Source organism: Natator depressus, chromosome 7, assembly GCF_965152275.1.
Source record: "Natator depressus isolate rNatDep1 chromosome 7, rNatDep2.hap1, whole genome shotgun sequence".
NCBI classification, from domain to species: Eukaryota; Metazoa; Chordata; order Testudines; family Cheloniidae; genus Natator; species Natator depressus.
The window spans coordinates 7,023,294-7,042,186 of record NC_134240.1 but is presented as its reverse complement, the minus strand read 5'-3'; the positions used below and the strand labels follow the sequence as shown (position 1 = coordinate 7,042,186).

At 45.0% G+C, this 18,893-nt stretch overlaps 1 long non-coding RNA gene across 1 annotated transcript; it reads left to right on the top strand.

Annotated features, from left to right (window-relative positions):
* The first annotated feature begins 237 nt into the window (after positions 1-237).
* Positions 238-15,036, top strand: LOC141991374 (uncharacterized). The gene is made up of 3 exons (XR_012640355.1): positions 238-276; positions 1,099-1,659; positions 14,744-15,036. It is a non-coding gene; the product is annotated as an uncharacterized LOC141991374 (long non-coding RNA).
* The last annotated feature ends 3,857 nt before the right edge of the window (positions 15,037-18,893 follow it).

The following is an 18,893-nucleotide window of genomic DNA, read 5'->3' as shown; positions in this document are numbered from 1 at the left end:
AGTGGATTGACAGGGTGGGCAGGCCAGTGAAAAAAACTGAGAATCCAGGGCCTTCCCTCCATGGGAGCTGGGGCTGCCAGGGCTGAGGAGAGGAGAGCCGGGAAGAGAGCAGCAGCCCAGAGCAGACCCGGAGAAGCAGCCCAGAGCTGGGTACTGGAGCAGCGCAGACCAGCCACAATGATGGTGAGCCAGGACCAAGCTACAGTGGGGAGCCGCAGGACCAGAACCGGGATAGCAGACTGCCGGCCATGGTGCAAGTCAACTGGAGCGAGCATGGTGAGCAGCTAGGGAGAACGAGGTGGGGAACCTGGACAGAGAGGTGCCCAGTGCAGGGAGGTGTCACCAGACAAGAGGGCCTTGAAGCCCAGACTCACGGGAGATGCAAACCCAATGGGAGGGCTGATGATAAGGAGAAGGGTCATGCCATCTGGAACCTGAGGGCGTGTAGCCACCACAGCGATATCAGCACAGTGCATCCTGCTCCTGAGAAAGAGGCCTGGGACATGTAAGGAATAGGCTGTGAATTTTATTGCATTCCAGAGATTATTGTTTATGGTGTCCCCGTGCCGAGACTGCGGGACTCCCAGATCCTTTAAACCTTTTCTGTTTTTCCCTTATTTTATTCCCATTTTAATAAATGATGTGTGGTTTAAATTCAATGTAGTGATCAGTGGGCCAGGGAAGTGGCTGGTGTGGAGAGAGAACCTCAGAGTGAGGACACCCTAACCTCCGAGCAACCCACAAGAAGACTGGGGTGTTAAGCTCCCCAGAGATCCTGGGCCCAGCCTTGTCAGGGTTACAAGGACTCCACTGCACGGGGGATCTGGCTAAAGGCAGTTGGGATGGGGACTCAGATCCTTTTGCCACCTGATTCCACTCGGGTAGTACAGAAGCCAGGAAAATTCCCCGCAATAACGGGACCATTCCCTGCTGACACCTGCTATAACTTTATTGAAGTTTCAGAGTAACAGCCATGTTAGTCTGTATTTGCAAAAAGAAAAGGAGTACTTGTGGCACCTTAGAGACTAACCAATTTATTTGAGCATAAGCTTTCGTTGAAGTTGATTAAGTTACATCAAGTGTTAATTTGGCCCTTAGGAACACAACTGAGAGAAGAGCTCTAAGAAGCAGGCTAACAGTGTGTGTATCCCTCCAGCAGAATACTCCAGCATTCCCAAATGAGAGTCCTAAATTTTAGTAGGAACGTTACAGAAGTGCTGACCAGTGTGTGTATTTTATACGAATGAACAATGAATTACTGATGGGAAAACAGACATAGAGAAGTTAAAGGACTTGTTTGAAGTCACAAGTCAGTAGCAGAAGTTGGGACTAGAACCCAGGTGTCCTGACTGCGGCCCCGTCTCACTTTCCACTCGATCATATTCCCTCCACATGATCTGTATAAAGTGAAGAAGAGTTCCATTTGTGGTAGAAGAGCAGAAACAGGCATTTCCCCCTCTGCAGTCTATAGCAGCAGCTATTACTGTAATAGGTGGCTTAGAAATGCTGATAGAAAGGAGTCAATATCCTTCCAGCTAGCAGAACATAAAGAAGATCAAACGACTGAACTGAAGTCTGTTAAGTGGACAAAATAGTGACTACTATGGGAGGAAGCAGAGGAACACTGGATTTGGTACACTGTCGGGAACCACTGGTCAGGTAAGTCTAGTGTTGTGCTTTGGGAGGTGGCCAATACCAGAGTCATCAGCCTGATCATTCAGTACTGCACTGTCCTGGGAGAAAAATCTTCTCCCAGACCCCTGGAGTCAGCTTGCATTTCCAAATGTGATGCTGACCTTTATCTGAGTCTGCATGTGTAGCTACCAAAGGGTGTAAGGAAAGTGATCTAAATACACAATGAACCATTTGGACTAACAGGTGACTGTCTGGGAATTAGCAGAGGCAGGGCAAGTTAGCTGAGGAAGCTCTAAAATGCAGGGGCAGCATATTACAGGGTGGGAGAGAACAGGGAAGATTTGAAAGGACTGTTACCAAAATAGACTGAGCTGATTTGGGGGTTAAAATCAGTGATTTAGAACAAATAAATCAGTACTTTGCACCTTTCACCTGAGGAGCTCAAAGCATGTCACACATCTTAAGGGCCACCTTGATTGTCATGCACATTGTGGGGAGAGTGGTCAGTTTGGATGAGCTATTGCCAGCAGGAGAGTGAGTTTGTGTGTGTGTGGGGGGGTGGGGAGTGAGAAAACCTGTATTTGTGCTGGAAATGGCCCACCTTGATTTTCATGCAGGTTGTAAGGAGAGTGGTCACTTTGGATTGGCTATTACCAGCAGGAGAGTGAGTTTGTGTGTGTGTTTTTTGGAGGGGGGTGAGGGGGTGAGAGAACCTGGATTTCTGCAGGAAATGGCCCACCTTGATTATCATACACATTGTGAAGAGAGTGGTCACTTTGGATGGGCTATTACCAGCAAGAGAGTGAGTTTGTCTGTGGGGGGGCGGAGGGTGAGAAAACCTGGATTTGTGCTGGAAATGGCCCAACTTGATGATCACTTTAGATAAGCTATTACCAGCAGGAGAGTGGGGTGGGAGGAGGTATTGTTTCATGGTGTCTGTGTATATAATGTCTTCTGCAATTTCCACAGTATGCATCCGATGAAGCGAGCTGTAGCTCACGAAAGCTCATGCTCAAATAAATTGGTTAGTCTCTAAGGTGCCACAAGTCCTCCTTTTCTTTTTGCGAATACAGACTAAGACGGCTGTTACTCTGAAACCTGTCAGAATGGCTAAGCGACTTTGCCCAAGGCCAGGGACAGAGCCAGGAATAGGCAGGACATGTCCTGAACCCCAATCCCATGCACTACTTCACAATGCTCCTGTCCTGCAAAGATAACTAAACACTTAACAGATAAGAGCAGAACCCATCCATGCCCATGGTGGCGCTTCCTGTGGAATAGGCTAACCACTCCTCTTCGTTCTCACATCACAGCTGTCTCAGTGAGGTCACCAGCATTCTCACTTCCGGCAAGCGAAGTCAGTCGAATGTGAATAGAGGAAGGAGGGAGAATCAGAGGGAAAATAAACAATGAGCTGGATACTGGTCTGGTAGTAAACGGCTTCCTACTGGCCGCAGTGGTACAGGTGGGCTGAAGGCATTACTGCTCAGCAGGGTTCACTGCCCAACCAGGCTGCAATGGAGTCCGTTCCTTTTAGGAGTTTTCTTTCAGAAGGTTCTGCTGCTTTATGCACCAGACTTGGGCCCAGAACTTAGACAATGTATAAATCTGTGAGGGGGTGTACTCCCCACACTGGCCCAGAGAGGGTAAATGAGACCCCGTTAACTGCCCTGGCTGCACCTGGTGTGTAGACAAGCACTCAAAGGTCATGAACATCCACTTTCCCTCTGCATCCGGGCTGGTGTTTGGGGTGGAGTATGAACCTAAGCTAGTTTTTCAAGGTGAAGCTTCACATAGCTCTGCTTGCCACTTCCAGAGACTTGGAGCAAGGCTACTCAAAATAATGAGCTTGATTCCTACTGAGTATTTTATACAGCAGGAAAGAGTCTGTGCTTAATCTCCTGCTTAAAATATAAGGAAAGCGACTGTATCTCTTTCTCTTTACGCAGCCCCATAGGTACTGCTGCTTTGGCTGGTGTCTGGGTCTGCCAAAAACATAGAGCACAGGGAGCACTGTTAGAGGACTCACACACTATTTAAAGGGGCCCTGTCCATTACAGGAATGGATTGGTTTGATGTAAAAGAACTGACCTAAAGACAGAGGAGGCATCACTGGGTATGTCTACATTTGAGCTGGGAGATGTGATTCTCAGCTTGCATAGACATACCAGCGCTAGCTCTGCTTGAACTATGACCTAAAAATAGCAGTGGTGGCACACGTTGTCGCTTGTACTAGCTGCCCCGGGTACAATCGCACCCACCCCCCGGTACATACTTGAGCAGCTAGCCCTAGCCACCATCCATGCTGCCTTAGACACACTACTGTCTCAAGCAGAGCTAGGATAAGTATGTCTACACCCACCGGGAATCACATCTCCCAGCTCCAATGCAGACATACCTATAGAGGACTGGATGAGTGAGGGGTATGTGGAATAGGAACTTGCGACTAGAACTTTTTATCGTCATCCTCTCATGAATTTAAATTATGAAAATCGGCAGCTTAGCTCTATACTGTTGCAGTCTATAAACGTTATGTTACAATTAAGCTAACTAGATGGTGCCTAGAAGCAAGTTTTTCCTCTGATCTACGGGGGTAAAGGATTTGTACTGTCAGGGAAGAATCTGTGCAAGAATGAGATTTTCCTGAATGTGAGAAGGCAGAGTCTCTGTTCTCTGGTCTGGTTGAAATGCCCAACACAAACAGACAAGCCTTATTAGAATCTATGTATACTGTTCCTTTAGGAGCAGAGAAGACAGGAGAGACTGTCAGGGAAGAAATTGCTTCCACTGGTAATTCAGGCAGTTACTCTCAATTTTTTCCCCCCTTGGTGAACATAAAATACTCTTGCTAGGGAAGAGATGAACCATTCCAATCAGCTTCAGAGACCACTGAACACTGATTGCTCAGATGCCTTAAAGTAGGTGGAGAACTTTGGTAGCTATGCCATTACCTGCATATTAGTGATGAGCAAATCATTTCACTAGGGATACCAGCCATTCCACCCCCTAGATCTGATCCTGGGCAGGAGACTTGAATAAAATATAAACCCAATTTCATTGTTTCCAAATTCTCATCCAGAGAGGAGTGGGGGAGAATACAGATGTTTGATGACATGCCTTTCCCCCCTTCCTTAGTAAGCTGGTTTCCTAACTAATTGAAAACGTGCAGTGGTCTCAGGGGGCCAGAAATGGTTCACTTTAGTGTTTCCAGTAGTGACGCTCCTCCTCCATGTGTGCTCATGCTGACTACCATCGAGCATTAAAGGACACAGGGAGAAGACCCCATCTCTAATCTCGGATGCTGTTCTATGTCCTCTTATGTATCCGGGAACCAGTCTAGGAGCAACAGAGAAAGATGGCGAGTCGATGGGCCATGCTTTGTGATGTTTGTAGATATGCAGAGTTAGCATCCTTGCAAATTAGTCTCTAAGCATGCTAGTTCTGTGACCACCTGTTACTTTTATTTTGTAAATTGTAAGGAAACCAATACTAGCTATAGAAACAATATACACGTATTAACAGAAAGGAATAACCAAGGGAAATTGATTACCTCTCTCCAAACAGTTTATGCCTAATCCGGGCTCTTTTACATCAGAGGTTCCAGCTGGTGGAGCTAGAGAGCCAGAACAACCAGTTCATTGTCTCTTCTGCGGTAAAACAAGTATATTCCTGCAGTTCCTAGTGTCATTCTCCCACCAAAAGCCACAGAAAGGGCACCTTTCTAATTTACAGATACAATGGATCCACACTGAAGCGTTTAAGAGGATGGGGAAGAGAGGATTTTAGGGAGGGCCCATGTCTTTGGACTGGGCAGGGAAGTTTGGTTTGGTATTTTTTTTATAAATTGTCTTGGCAAAACAGCAATATAACAATACTATGTACAAAACCCATCGCTTGGACTCTCCAGCGACCAGTCAACTCCCACTGAAGTAAATAGGAGTCTTTCTCATAACAATGGAAATGATAACCCTTATAGCCCTCTCTTCAGAGGGGGCTTGCGGGTGTTTCCACTGAAGTCAATGATGGGACTCCAGTTAACATGAGTGAAAGCAAGATTAGGCCTTAACTGATCGCCATTATTTTAGGGGCAAAGAGTCCTGTGGCACCTTATAGACTAACAGACGTATTGGAGCATAAGCTTTCGTGGGTGAATACCCACTTCTTCAGATTTTATTTTTAGGGCTGATCTACTCCTCCTGCCAGTGTTTAAATAGATCGTAACAACAGAAGGAGAAGGTAAGGTTTGGGAAGCATTGCTTAGCCAAGCCAGGGAAAGGAGGGGCACCTGGACTCCCCCTCAGCACCTTACTAAACAAGAGTTTAGGATCTTCTCATTCAACATTTTCCCTTGTGTTGTATTATTAAAGTCATCCAGTTCTCCCCATGCCAATAAAGTGCTTTAGTGAGGCTCCTTCTGGCAGAGAGGGGATATGCAACTCCCTTTGCCTCTTATCTTGCTTCTGCCTTCTATGTGATCAAATTTCAATTTCTCTCTGAGGGACATAGGCATGGGAACTAGGGTGTGGGGGGTGCTGCAGCACCCCCAGATTTTGCGCAGGGTCCCAGCCACCGGCCCCTCCCCCCGGGCTCTGCACCCCTCCCCCCACAGCTGTGGTCCCAGCCTCAGCTCCCTTTATCCCTGTCTGCACCGCCCCTCCACTCCCGGAGCCACACCCCCATCCTGGCCCCAGCTCTGGGGAGAGGGAGCACGGACAGGGGTAAGGGGGGTGCAAGGTAAAACATTTGGGGACCACTGGCCCTCAGCATCCCCACTGTAAAAAGCATTCCAGCACCACTGCTGAAGTACCCCAAAGCTGTTATCCCCAACTCAAGTCTTCACATGCAATGCAGGCTGCTTTAAAGAAAAGCAGCTTTTAATGGGCAATTATTGCAATTTAAAAAGAATCCCAGAACAGTTAATAAACGGATCTTAATGCCTTTAACCAGATTCCACAAAAAGCACTGCTTGGCAGGCCCAAAGCTTGGATTGCAAAGTGTGACCCCGAACATCCAACATGTCACAAGGATAAAAGCTATGTCCCTGATGCAGGGTGGGTCTGTGTTTTATAGTACGATTTTCCTTGTCTTCCCTAAAGCCCACTCCTTCATAACCTAGGCACAGAGTAAACATCATGTTGCCTTCCCGAAACTAGTTGTCTGACTTATGTGCATTCTTTTCTTCTCCAGTCTTGCATCATTTGCATGACAGTCCAACTCTTCCTTAGCTCCTCCAATCAAAATCAAATGCATGGTCATCGTTAGCTTTGGTCCACCTGATTTGATTCGCAACCCAGTAAAGCCACCTGAACTTTGCTGGCTGCTTCAGAGTTCTTTGTAGTGTAATCTGCTCTCCCATGTGTTAAATGGCAACACTTGTTCTGAGTATAGTAAAGGGCTTGCTATCTGCCAGATGATCGTCTTCAAATCTTCTCTCAGATGCTATTGAGCACTGTGGTGACACTCAAATAATAGACACAAAGAAATAATTTAATCATATTAGATATTGTCCTTTCCAGTTTATATTGTTTCCCATAGAAACAGTGGCCTGTGGTTATTGCACAAGTCAAGACAACGGTACAGCGTGTTCTGCTTATCTGGAAGCTAACTTATCAACATGCCAAGAGCTGCTTGTAATGAGACACAGAACAGAGAAAACCGAGTCCGTGGATGGTACATGCCCTCTTTACAAATGCTGATGGGATTTACTTGAGGCGGGGAAATGTATGAGAAATCTGACCAACAGGTTGGACGATAACATTGAGTTAGTGTAAAGAACTAAATAATGCCAACTACACAGCTAGGGTTCTAGTCTATTCTTAACAGACCCCATACAAGTAGCCACTATGTGTTTAGCAATAGTTCGCATGCATTCTCAATCATTAGAACCTCCATCAATGAAAGAAGAAATTTTGGCAAGGACATTGGCGTTACCTTGCTTTGTTTCCAACAAATGTCTGGAATCTTTAACTTTCACCTGGACAGTCAGAGACTGGATCCTAGTTTGCGGTCTCCTCTGACCCAAAGGAGAACTGTTAGCTGTCCCAAGAGGAATTCCTGCCTTGTAGGCTTTTATTATGAGCCCAGATGGTATGAGTTAACGAACGCTGACTAGACTTCTTGCTTATGAAATTATTAAAGAGGGACTAATGCTGAGCCCATTCTCATAAAGTCAAATCAATTGCTGACCCAACTGGTGCAAGAGAAATAAGAAGTTGTCTTAAAATGAGGGCAGTTTCAGAGCAGGGACCCTAACCAAACACTGACAACTTGAATTGTTCCAATAAGCTTTGGCCACCAACCCTTGCTTTTCCCTCCTTCCCACAGGGGGTGGGGGTTTGAAAAGGTGCAGTGACTTCCCAAGGTTGTTTTAGCCAGCAGGAAACTAGGTGACACTCCTAAGGGTTGTAGCCATTCCTGTTCCTGCCTATACAGATAAATGACTCGGTACCTGAGAGCAGAGCTAGACAAAGCGGGGAACATGCCCAGGCTCTGACATACAGCCCCTGTCTGACAAAAGGGCAGATCTGTTCCTGACAGTGCCTCCACCCTCCCGAGGAGCAGCACAAAATGGGGTGTAGCAGGGTGCAGTTTGCTCCCGCCTTGTTTCACCACAGAAACCGGCTCCAATTCCACTGGCTGGGTACACACACCCTGCACTTTGTTTCTTCCCTCCACCACCACCTTTACAGCAATGCTATTTACAGTGTTCCCTCAGTGCTTTTGGTCCTTTCCCCAAGGCCTGAGAGGAGACGGGGTCTCCCTTCCTGGAGCACTCTCTGCCCCTATACTCAACTAGATCTGCTCCTCCTCCTTGTACTTCCTTCTTATCAGGTTTGGGCTAACTGGCTCTTTGGCTCCCCAGCCTGCTATCCTGATTAGCTAATTACATTTCATTCCCCAGTTTACCTCTCTAATTAGTGTCAGTGCTGGCTCACCTGTTGCCTCCTGTGAGGGAGTGCCTGGAGTTCACAATATGCAGTCCTGGAATTAGACTCTTCTGTAATGATACACATCAGGGGGCAGAGTTAAGGTCATTCAGGGCACCCTTAACTTTCACACTCCCAGACCTCTGAGTGCGTAAATGTGCAACCTTGATATCAACTTTTTACAAATAAGGCTTGTGGGAATAAGAGCCCTAATGATGAGCTCCTTTTCTATTTTTCGTTAAGAAGGAAATTATTTTCATTTATTACCATTGACTAAACTTTAGACCGTGCTTCATTACAGCCTCCCGTTGCTCACAAAGAAATAAAGCTGAACATTAGCCATTATTTAACAACCTATTGCTGTAAATTGGAGTCCTGAAGGCAATTATTCCACAAAAACTAGTCAATTTCTCCACCACGTCTTCCTGCAGCAATGTTAGTCATTGTGTAGATGACTAATGGCTTCAGAAACTTTGAAAGCCGAACTGCACCAGGAGTCTCTGGATTTCATGTTCCCAATATACGTGCTCTGTAGATGTTTCACTTCAACTTTAAAGCAGTGCACCCGCCTTTGTGAAAGGAGAGTTGTATATCTTTTCAAACCACTTTTTACCTTGCCAGTGACTACAGCGTTAACATTGGCTGCCTTCCAAGCCTTTTCAACTTTCCAATTGTGAAGCTGGAATGAAAGGTTGCTGCTATAATTCTTTCTGGATCACCCCATTCGATTACAGGTTAGGTGGAATGACTGCTCAACTCACTGCTCCCTCACCTCTGAAGATTTGGGGTCACATTTTCTAAAGAGCCAAACCAAACTCCTGTACAATGATCTGCTTCTGGGCTGAGAACTTTGTGAAGAAAAATACTTTGTCATATGACCCACAATTAGTCTGTGAGTGTCTTGCCACAAGATATTGAGGTCAAGAATTTATCAGGATTCAAAAGAAAAAAAATGGACCCTTCTATAGATCACAAGAATATCAAGAGTTAAATAATACCTATCTGTCATATAGCACTTTTTGTCAGTAGTTGGTCAGTATCATTATCCCCATTTTACAGATGGGTAAGTTGAGGCACAGACAAGGCAAGTGAAATAAGCCAGTTACAGAGCTGGGGGAAAAAACAGATCTCTGCACTAATGCACTTGCCACTAGATCAAACGGCCTCCCCAGCGAAACCAAGAATTCTGGAAAGGACGAACTCTTATGCTTCAGTTGCTATTACTAAAACAGTACGTTAGTTTCAGTATTAACTCCCATTGACTTCCGCGGGGCCAGTGCTACTGTCCCGCTATAAATACTAACGGGGCTTAAGAATGCTTCTGTGGGGGCAGCACTGTATGTGGCAATTATTGTATTCTTTTTTTAAAAAAGAAGACCTTTTCTGTTAGAAGTTGTGCTACTACTGTATATTTAAAGTTTTCAGGTGAACTCCTGGCCCCGCTGAAGTCAATGGGAGTTTTGCCTTTGATTTCAGAGGAGGCAGAATTTCACTCCTCTTTTCTGACAGTTGAAGCAGGATTGCTACGCACTGCCACTGTCCCCAGCATTCATTTTTCAGCAAGATGGAAGCTGCCAGCGGGCGGTTCAGAATTACCGTTCCTGGGGGAAAGTTTTTAATTCAAGTGTCGTTTAAAGTGTCTCTCACCGTGGGTGATTTCAGGATGCTGCAGTAGGCTAGAATGGAGCCCTGACTCCTCTTACATGATTGTCAGTATTCTAGTATTAGAGAGACAAGGTGGGCGAGGTAATATCTTTTACTGGACCAACTCCTGTGGGTGAAAGAGACATGCTTTTGAGCTACAATAGCTCTGCTTCAGCATTGCAACATCACCCTCAGGCCGCAGTGCTCTGAAATATGTCAGGGAACGCTGCCTGCAACCAATGGCACCCACACAGGGTGAAGCGGTTCATCACAAAGCAAAACATCTGAAAAATGAAAATCCTGTTTTGAAAATGGAGCTTGAGCGGGAAAGGTGAGTAGCCAAAGCCAAGCTGTAGGTTTCCAGAATGGACCATGGCTTTCTTCGTTTGCACACGTGAATTGCAGCTAGTGACTGAAGAAGTCAGGGTAAGGATCTGAGTGCTAGAGAGGAGAGTTGTTGACCTTCAGTTAAGATCCCAGCAGGAATAAGGAGACAGGGTGGTGAAGGAATGCAGACAAAAGCGCTTTCGACCTGCGGGGACACCCACAGCTGCTGTGCTGAGAACTACAAAGCCAAAGCCACCTCATAATTAAGTTTTAACATCAGTTCTAGGGGGAGGAACTTTGTCATACATTTCACTCAGCCCAGCAGCTCCTAGTTGTGTAGGGAGCATGTGCTTCATTTGGTTCTGGAGTAGCCAGCACAGCTGTATGATTCCCTCGTAGATGGTACCCCACTAACCTGATGTCATGTCTGAAACTCACAAGGAAAAGGGATGGATTGAGGGCACTTGTCTTTTTTCTCCATAGAGGGGAAAAAAATCTGGCAATTGAGGTTTTGTTTTGTTTTGTTTACACACTCCTCCCAGCACAGAAAGTGGGGTGGGAAGCTGCGGACCTGCCTCTCCACCTTTGCGTGGCTTTGTAGGGGCCACTCACAATCTGGATTGTTAGTGATGCAGCACAGATCTTTTCTTCTTGTGCTAAAGGAGTAAGGGCCAGGCATCTAACATAAACTGATTTCAGTGGGGGTTAGGTGACTAAATACCTTTAAAGATCAGGTCCTACCTAGAAGCAGTAGTAAGTTTTTATCCTCTAGTGGTTCAGCCACAAGATGTGAATGTGAAACATTTTGCCAGTGTTTTACATGTGCACCATTTAAATCCTACAAGAGACAGGCTGCATAGATCTTGTGCCCAGGAGTGCGTTTCACCTAAGGGAACAATGTCCCCCACAATGGGCTCAATCACAAACCAGCAGGGTCTGTGCCAGGGAATAAGGGGGGGCATAAAGAGACTCCCTTATACAGGCTAGCCTCATCACTGAACCCTGTGTGGTGTGGAGAGCAACTGCCATCAGGTTTCTACTCCATGTTCCCCATGCAGGTGGGTGGGCAGCAGAGGAGTGGGTGGAGTCTTGTCTCTGCTTCTCCCCCCATTCACTAGTCAGTGCAGCTGACCTAGTGCAGGCTGAAATAAGTTGCAACACCATCAGGACTAGACCTGGGCAAACTTTTCTGGCCAAAACTTTTTTTTTTTCTTTCTCTTCTTTTTTTGGTGGTAAAAGATTCAGATTCAACGTTTGTGAAATGTTTGTGTCAATTTCACAGAATTGTTTTGACCAAAAACAGACAAAATTCCCCCAAAGTCAAAATGTTGTTTTGACATTTTCTAAACAAAATGCTTTGATTTTTTTATGTGAAATGACGCTTTGCTTCAGAATTTCCATCAATGGTATAAAAAGTGAAAAAAGCGGAAAAAACCCTTGAAGTCTAAATGAAACGTTTCATTTAACCCAAAATAGCTTCCTTCAATTTTGGGGGGAATTGCCAATGAAGCAAAAAATCAGTTATTTGCTCATCTCCGGGCCCCCTGGAGCAATGGTGACGAAGGGACCAGATTATGGTTCTAGGAATGCCTGGAGCTTTAGAGTTATGATTTCCAGCTCAGGTAGATATACCCCCACTAGCTCTGATTGACACAGTGCGCTAAAAATAGCAGTGTGGCCGTGGCTGCACAACAGTGCTTAATTCGTAATGAAAGGGGCTCAAGCAATTAGGTGCCGGGACTCAAGCAAATCTTTTACATTCATAACTGATGCAGCAAGTCCAGAGGTGTCGGGGCTTTGTACTGCCAAGCCCAGAGGTGCTGGTGCTCAGCCCGGGCACAAATTAAACACTGCTGCACAGATTAGCCACCCTGAGTGCAATCCCATCCAAGACCCTCAGTCCATACTTGAAGCAGTCCATCCTGCCATGGCTCCTCTGCTCTTTTTAGCATGCTAGCTCAATAAGAGCTAGCTCAATAAGAGCTAGCATGGGTCTGTCTACCCAAGCTAGAAATTACACCTCTAGCACTCCAGCAGAGAACTAGGATGAGGATCTGCAGGATGAGACCATGGGTTTGCTGGTCCCCAGGTGACTGCTACATCCATGCCACAACCACAGTTCTGGCAGAGTAGTGATTGATAGGCTGTGAGCCTTGCAGAGCCCAGCACTCCAGAACGTGGCACTCCCTGATTTGTCCAGTCACACGACTTAAGCCTGGAGGAGACACCAGCAAGTTGTCTGCGCAGCTAGGCGGACCCCTGCTTGCTGCTACAAACGGACCCTGCTGTGCCACCTGATACCTTGCTTTGCTCCTGGTTCTGGCCCCCCCGCCCTGGTCCTGATACCTAGCCTCACTTCTGGTTCCTGGTCCCCTGCTCCATTCCTGACACCTCACACTGCCTCTGTTCCACTAATCCTACTTTGGCGGGCACAGCTGGCTCTGACCCGCTGTGGTTCATCGACCTCGTTTTGACCTGATTCCATTGCGTGACACTAGCATGAATGGCTGCTTCTGGCCTTGACCCCATTGAACTCAGACCAAGTCCCCTCCAGCCCTGGCCCCGGCCTCAGCCCACAGTCCTGTGGTGGCGTCCTGACATGTGCCGGGTCTGAGTTACAGGCTGATTGCTGTTGCAGCACAGCCCTGTCCTCTCCTCAGGCTGGATTGGAAATTACAATCCAGGCCAGTGAGCGTTTTCATTTTCAGCAGTGAAAGGATTAAATCTATCTTGTAACCTTCCTAGAGGTCATTAACCCAAAATAAATGCCGTGTAATTACGAACACATTTGATATGTATTATAATAGTGCTGATGGTAAGGAATGAAGTCTGTATTCAGGTGAGTTATTTCCATAGATAATTTAGTGCAAGTTAAATTTTCCTTTACAAAATCTGTTTTAAACTTGATCTTTACTATAACTTTATTTTTAAAGCCTGATGTATCACTTAATGTCACGTTTTGGCTGTGCATTAATGAACTCTGGTAAGCACAATATTTCTTCCAGCTAATTTTTCTGGAAAAGGAAATATAACATTTCTACTGGGTTCCATGCCAGCTCTGAGGGGCTGAGAAGTTAGAAATGTATATAATGGAGAGAATATAACTCTCCATAGGTGAAGGATTAAGAGGGCCTTGGGAGCTCTTCCTTCTCCTTAGGCAGTCCTTTCAGTTCCCTTTCCTCGATGCCCTTGCCCATCAGTCTCTGTCTAGGCTATCAGCAAGTACATTAGTGCTATTTCTGGTCCAATGTGGGGCCTGGTTCACTGTTGACATAAGTTAGCACAGCTCCAGTGAAGACTGCTGGTGCCTGGGGGACAGGGGCCGGGGGGTGGATCTAGGCCTACTGCAAAGTCTCAGGAGCGTACCTGTGTTGCAGCAGTGAAAACCTTGACCAGCAAGCAGAAAAATGAGCTAAGGCCCAAGTTCTGAATGCCGTGGGTCAGATCCTCAACTGGTGTAAATCTGAATTGACCTGGTCCATTCATATTTTTTAACCTTATTAACATGGGTCTTGTGCCACCCCTGGGTCTTACCCTGCCCTTCTCAAGCTCCCAAAGCCATGGGTGATCTGCCCAAAGTGGATTCACTGTAGCTTACATGTCTCCTTCCCACTTCCAACCAATGCCAGCCCAATCGCAATCTTGCACTTCAGGGGGCACTGATCCATGTATCTCCCATGGTCATGACGACACTCTGTCCCATCTACGTTTGAGTGCTAAGCTTCCACAACTGACAATCTGTTTCTTACATCCATTTCTACCTCTGTTATATTATAGGCAGCTGTCTATTCTGTGGTGCCTATTGTATCTGTTGTATCTTTTTACTCTGGTCTACAAATATACCCTGTCCTTCTTCCCAAAGTCAAATCCAACTTCCATCTGCCACTACACCATATGCACCATACGCACCGCACCATATGTAGGAGCAGGATTTTATATTTGTACTATAAGAATTACTGCATGTCTTGATTTCATCCTGCTAGCCCTCCGCATTTGTATAGCAGAAAGGAATGACCCTCTGGGGCTATGAGATTCTGTTTTCCCAATGCATTACAACTAGGACCTGTTATAAAGTTTAGTTAATAAGAGACAGGATTTTGTATTGTGTCTATGTTAATTAGATTAAAGGAATGTTGAAGGCCTGAGCACGATGTAAGCTGTTTTTGACCACAAGATTTAGTGAAGTTTAATTTCTGTCTTCTCTGTGGGAGACTGTGTGAATGACGAATGCATGCATCAGGAAAAGATAAGGCGTGAAGGCCATTGTTATAGCCAGATGGTCAAGGAAGAAGGAATGAAGAAACTTAAGGACACCAGAAAATCATCAATGCGCATCCATAATGAAGGAAGGGCAGACTGACAACCCTGAGGGGAAGGCTAAAGAAAGACAATTGATTAAATCGAAACCAGGACAGGATGACCCTCTCAAAGGTGTTTCAAAATGTTAACACCAATCAAGGAGTAACCGGTCAGAAACTGACACAGCAAAATCCATAGACCTCAACAGAGAAAAAAGACTATAAGAACAGGGTGCTTGGCCATGAGACTTTGGGTTCGTCTTGCCACACTCCAGGATCATCGGATTGCAACCGACAGAGCCCTGCTCCCCTCTGTGACCAATCTGGCTGGCCACTAGATTGATCCAGACTCTGGACTGGTAACTATAAAAATCAACTTGCAGGACTGTGTGCATGGGGTGTGTGTGTGTGTGTGAGACTGAAAAGCATATGCTAATTGTTGTATTTACAATAAACGTGGCATTTTGCCTTATCCCTCTTATAAGATTCTATTGGTATTATTTTATTAGCATAACACATATGCACAATGTGAGTCTCTGCAGACAGCTTTTTCTCTGCTGGCATGTAATCAGGGACCCTCCAGATTCAAGAGCAGTAGCTGTACTCATTGTGTGAAAGATGAAGCCCTCTCAGTGCCACTTGTAATAGGGCTTATATTCTCTTTGCTGTCTTTTATCTTCTGGAGGATGACACCCTTACCAAGGTTTTGGTCGAGAAATGTTTATGAGAGAGCGAGAGAAGAAGCAGGTTAAAGAAATAACGTGACCTTCCCGTGACAGAACTGGTTCAAGGTTAATCACCATATCCACAGCCATCTCAAGAGTAATGGGACTAGGTCAAAAGCAACACCCAGAAGTGATATGTCACTTAAAATATGTGGTTAAAATAATTTGACCTCCATTGCTGAACTTGGTAAGACAAGGACAAGCACCATGTCAGCCCTAGCTACCGTACAGAAATAGAAATGAAAAGGTAAAGCTGAGTATCGTCATGGCAGTAATAAAGAAGGGTAAAGTGATTACAGAAAAAGCAGCAGCATCATATACAAAGTACAAATCAAGTGTCCCAGTATAAAGTCCTGGAAGGCCCCACACCATGGGATAACCTCTCTAACTTGTACTATAATATGGCATGATGATTTATTTTTGCAAAATAGAGCAGGAAAAAGGCATCTTTGTTGCCTTCTACAGTCCATTTTTAAAGAATGCTGATTTTGCATTACATTTTGTCCACTATTCACCAGTTTCTTCATATAAAAAGGGAATTTAGTTAAAATAAGCTGTTATATTGCAATTGTCTCTATTAAAAGTTTTAAAATCCAGTCTTTCTGGGAGAAAATCTTCAAACTTTGGAGCCCTTGAAACTCAAAGGCTACCTTTTCTAAATCAGATTGCTGGACACGGGAATGAAGCTAGCGGTGTTTAGACTGGCACTTGCCATTGAAGAGAAATCAGTAAACACCATAATGGGTAACATATTTTGTTAGGACTCATGATAAGGATAATTTCTTTGAAAACCTGGGAAGTTCAAACGTGACATCATGAAACTCCCTGTCCTCTGTATGCAGGCAAATTGGTCTTTTCTGTCTCTTTCCTGAGGATCAGATACACTTTCACACTGCCCTGGGGGGCACAGCATTCTCGTAATATATTCTGGGATGTTATCGGCCCATTTAGATTCCATAGGGAACCACTGTGCATTCAGTCAGTCTCCTTTTCAACTGTATCTAATGTGTCATAAACACTATGAAAGATACATTTCAGAAATAGCTCATGATTCTAATACTTTGCACTTTTGTGTCGCTGGCCCATTTGTGGCTTCTAATCAGCTGTTGTCCTTGTTCAGTGCAGGAGGTAATTTCAATGTAGCATAGTAGCAGTAGGGGGTCTCTCTCTCCCCCTCCTCACTGAGCTGGTAGGGGGCTGCAGCTGAGTTTCATGTGTATAGGCAGCTTTTCTTCCTCCCTACCTGGGCTTCTCTACCCACTCCAGGTGTCCTTGGTATGTCTACACCTCAATAAAGGACCCACGGCACAACCATGGCTGGCGTGAGTCAGCTGCCTTGGGTTCACGGGACTTGGGCAGAGAGGCTAAAAATGGCTATGTAGTTGTTTGGGCTCAGGCTGAAGCCTGGGGTCTGAAACCCATGGGGGGGGGTGTGGTCTCAGAGACCTGGATCTAGCCCAAGCTTGAACATCTACTCTGCTATTTTTAGCCTCACAGCCCAAGCCCTACTGATTGATCCAAGTTCTGAGACAGGCTTTTTATTGCAATGCAGACATACCCTCTGAGAATCTGCAGTGGAGGAGCTAAAAATATCTTGCCAATGAAATATTTCGTAGATCATAGAAAGCTCTGCCCTGTTTGTAATATGTGGAATCACAGGCCTTCTGAGGCATTTAAAAACAAAAACAGCGACAGACACAAACAGCCGTCCACAGAGCTCGAGTTCCTGCTTTGTTTCCTGGTTTGTTTGCTTTTTTTTTTTTAAACCAGGGATCATACCAGGTATGAAACAGCACACAGCAACATCTAGTGCCTGACCAATATACTACAAGCAAATATGCCATTACACACCCTCCCTTTTATGTTGGGGCTTAAACTAGCCCCCTGAAAGCAAAAGCAAACAGCAGTGCAATGGGGCACACCTGCATTACCATTGTTTATTTGACATTAATGTTTCTAAGCAGAGTATAGGTCATGTTTAAATGTATATGGATCTCAGGGCTTTCTGCCAGTCATTGCAGTCTGAAGTGTTTTGGGGCAAATCAGTGCATGAGTGAATTGTATTTCCCTAAAGGAAACAATCAGTTATTTCTGACCTAGAACATTAGTTTATTAGCAAACTAACAGATTTAAAATAATCTTGTCAGTAGTTTTCCTGCCGTGCTTTGTGGGTAAAAATGAAGAGGGCTGGCTAGGGAAACAAATGAACATTTTTTAGGAGTGTAAAACATTTTGATTTTGCTACCAGAAAGAGCTCAGTGTGTTTAACGAAGGGGTGTAAGCTGGAAGAAGGCTAATCTTTCCTGTTCTATTAGATAACATGGCAAAAGATAGATGAAGTTTTTGTTTGTTTGTTTGCTTGCCACCAATGGTAGGTAGGAAGCAAGTCCCTTCGTAGGAAATCAACTTTATGAAGGACCAGAACTAGATACAATTAACAGAAGACACAGTTGCATGCACTGCTATGTATGTTGATGTTCCAATCTACATTTCCCCAGTGAGAATATTTACAGAATGACTGCTTGTGCTAAAGTTTATAATTAAAGCTGTAAATCTTGGCTTCCCACTAAATTTTCCTGCATGAGAAGAGTGGGTAGGAGGGAAAGGGAGAGGAAGGAAATTCTCTCTCCCCCCAGGGAAACCTTGTTTACTAGTTTTTTGTACGTTTTATTATGCTGGTGGCATTTGTCAGGCTTGCAAAATACGGGGATTGATATCAACCCATAGCTTCTTTTTTATAAGATTGTTCTGGACCTGATAGCATCACAAACACTGATCAGCTTTCCTACTGAAGCTGAGGTTTGCAGTATATAGCTAATGATGTAAGCAACTGTCTCTTAATGTATGTTTGCATTTAGGTTTCCATCATGGCATGATATTTTGGGGCACACAGTTAGGACCTCAATAAATAGGACCTCTTACTTTCATGAAAAACAGCTGAAAGGTTGACAAACTAAAATCTTCACTGTGAAATTAACTAATTACAATTAATGGTAGTAGTTGTCTTACAATAGTGCCATGGAAACCACTAGTTAACAACCTGCCTCCTGTAAAGATTGTTAGGATATCAATGAATTCATCCATTCTTGTGAACTACTGCAGTTTAGTTCTGAACTGTAACTTGCCTCCCACAGTGAGATTCACAGGTTTATACATTTTCAGTTCAAATCAGGGATGTAAGGCCATATTCTCCTAATTTTCCATCCAGTGGTATCTTATTGCATAAGTAGTCTGTCTCCTTGATTTCTGCAGGACTATTTGCAGAGTGAGATACAATTGTGAGCCCTTAACTCCCAGTGGCTAACAATTACTCTCACAAGTAGGTAGCCCTGTTGATA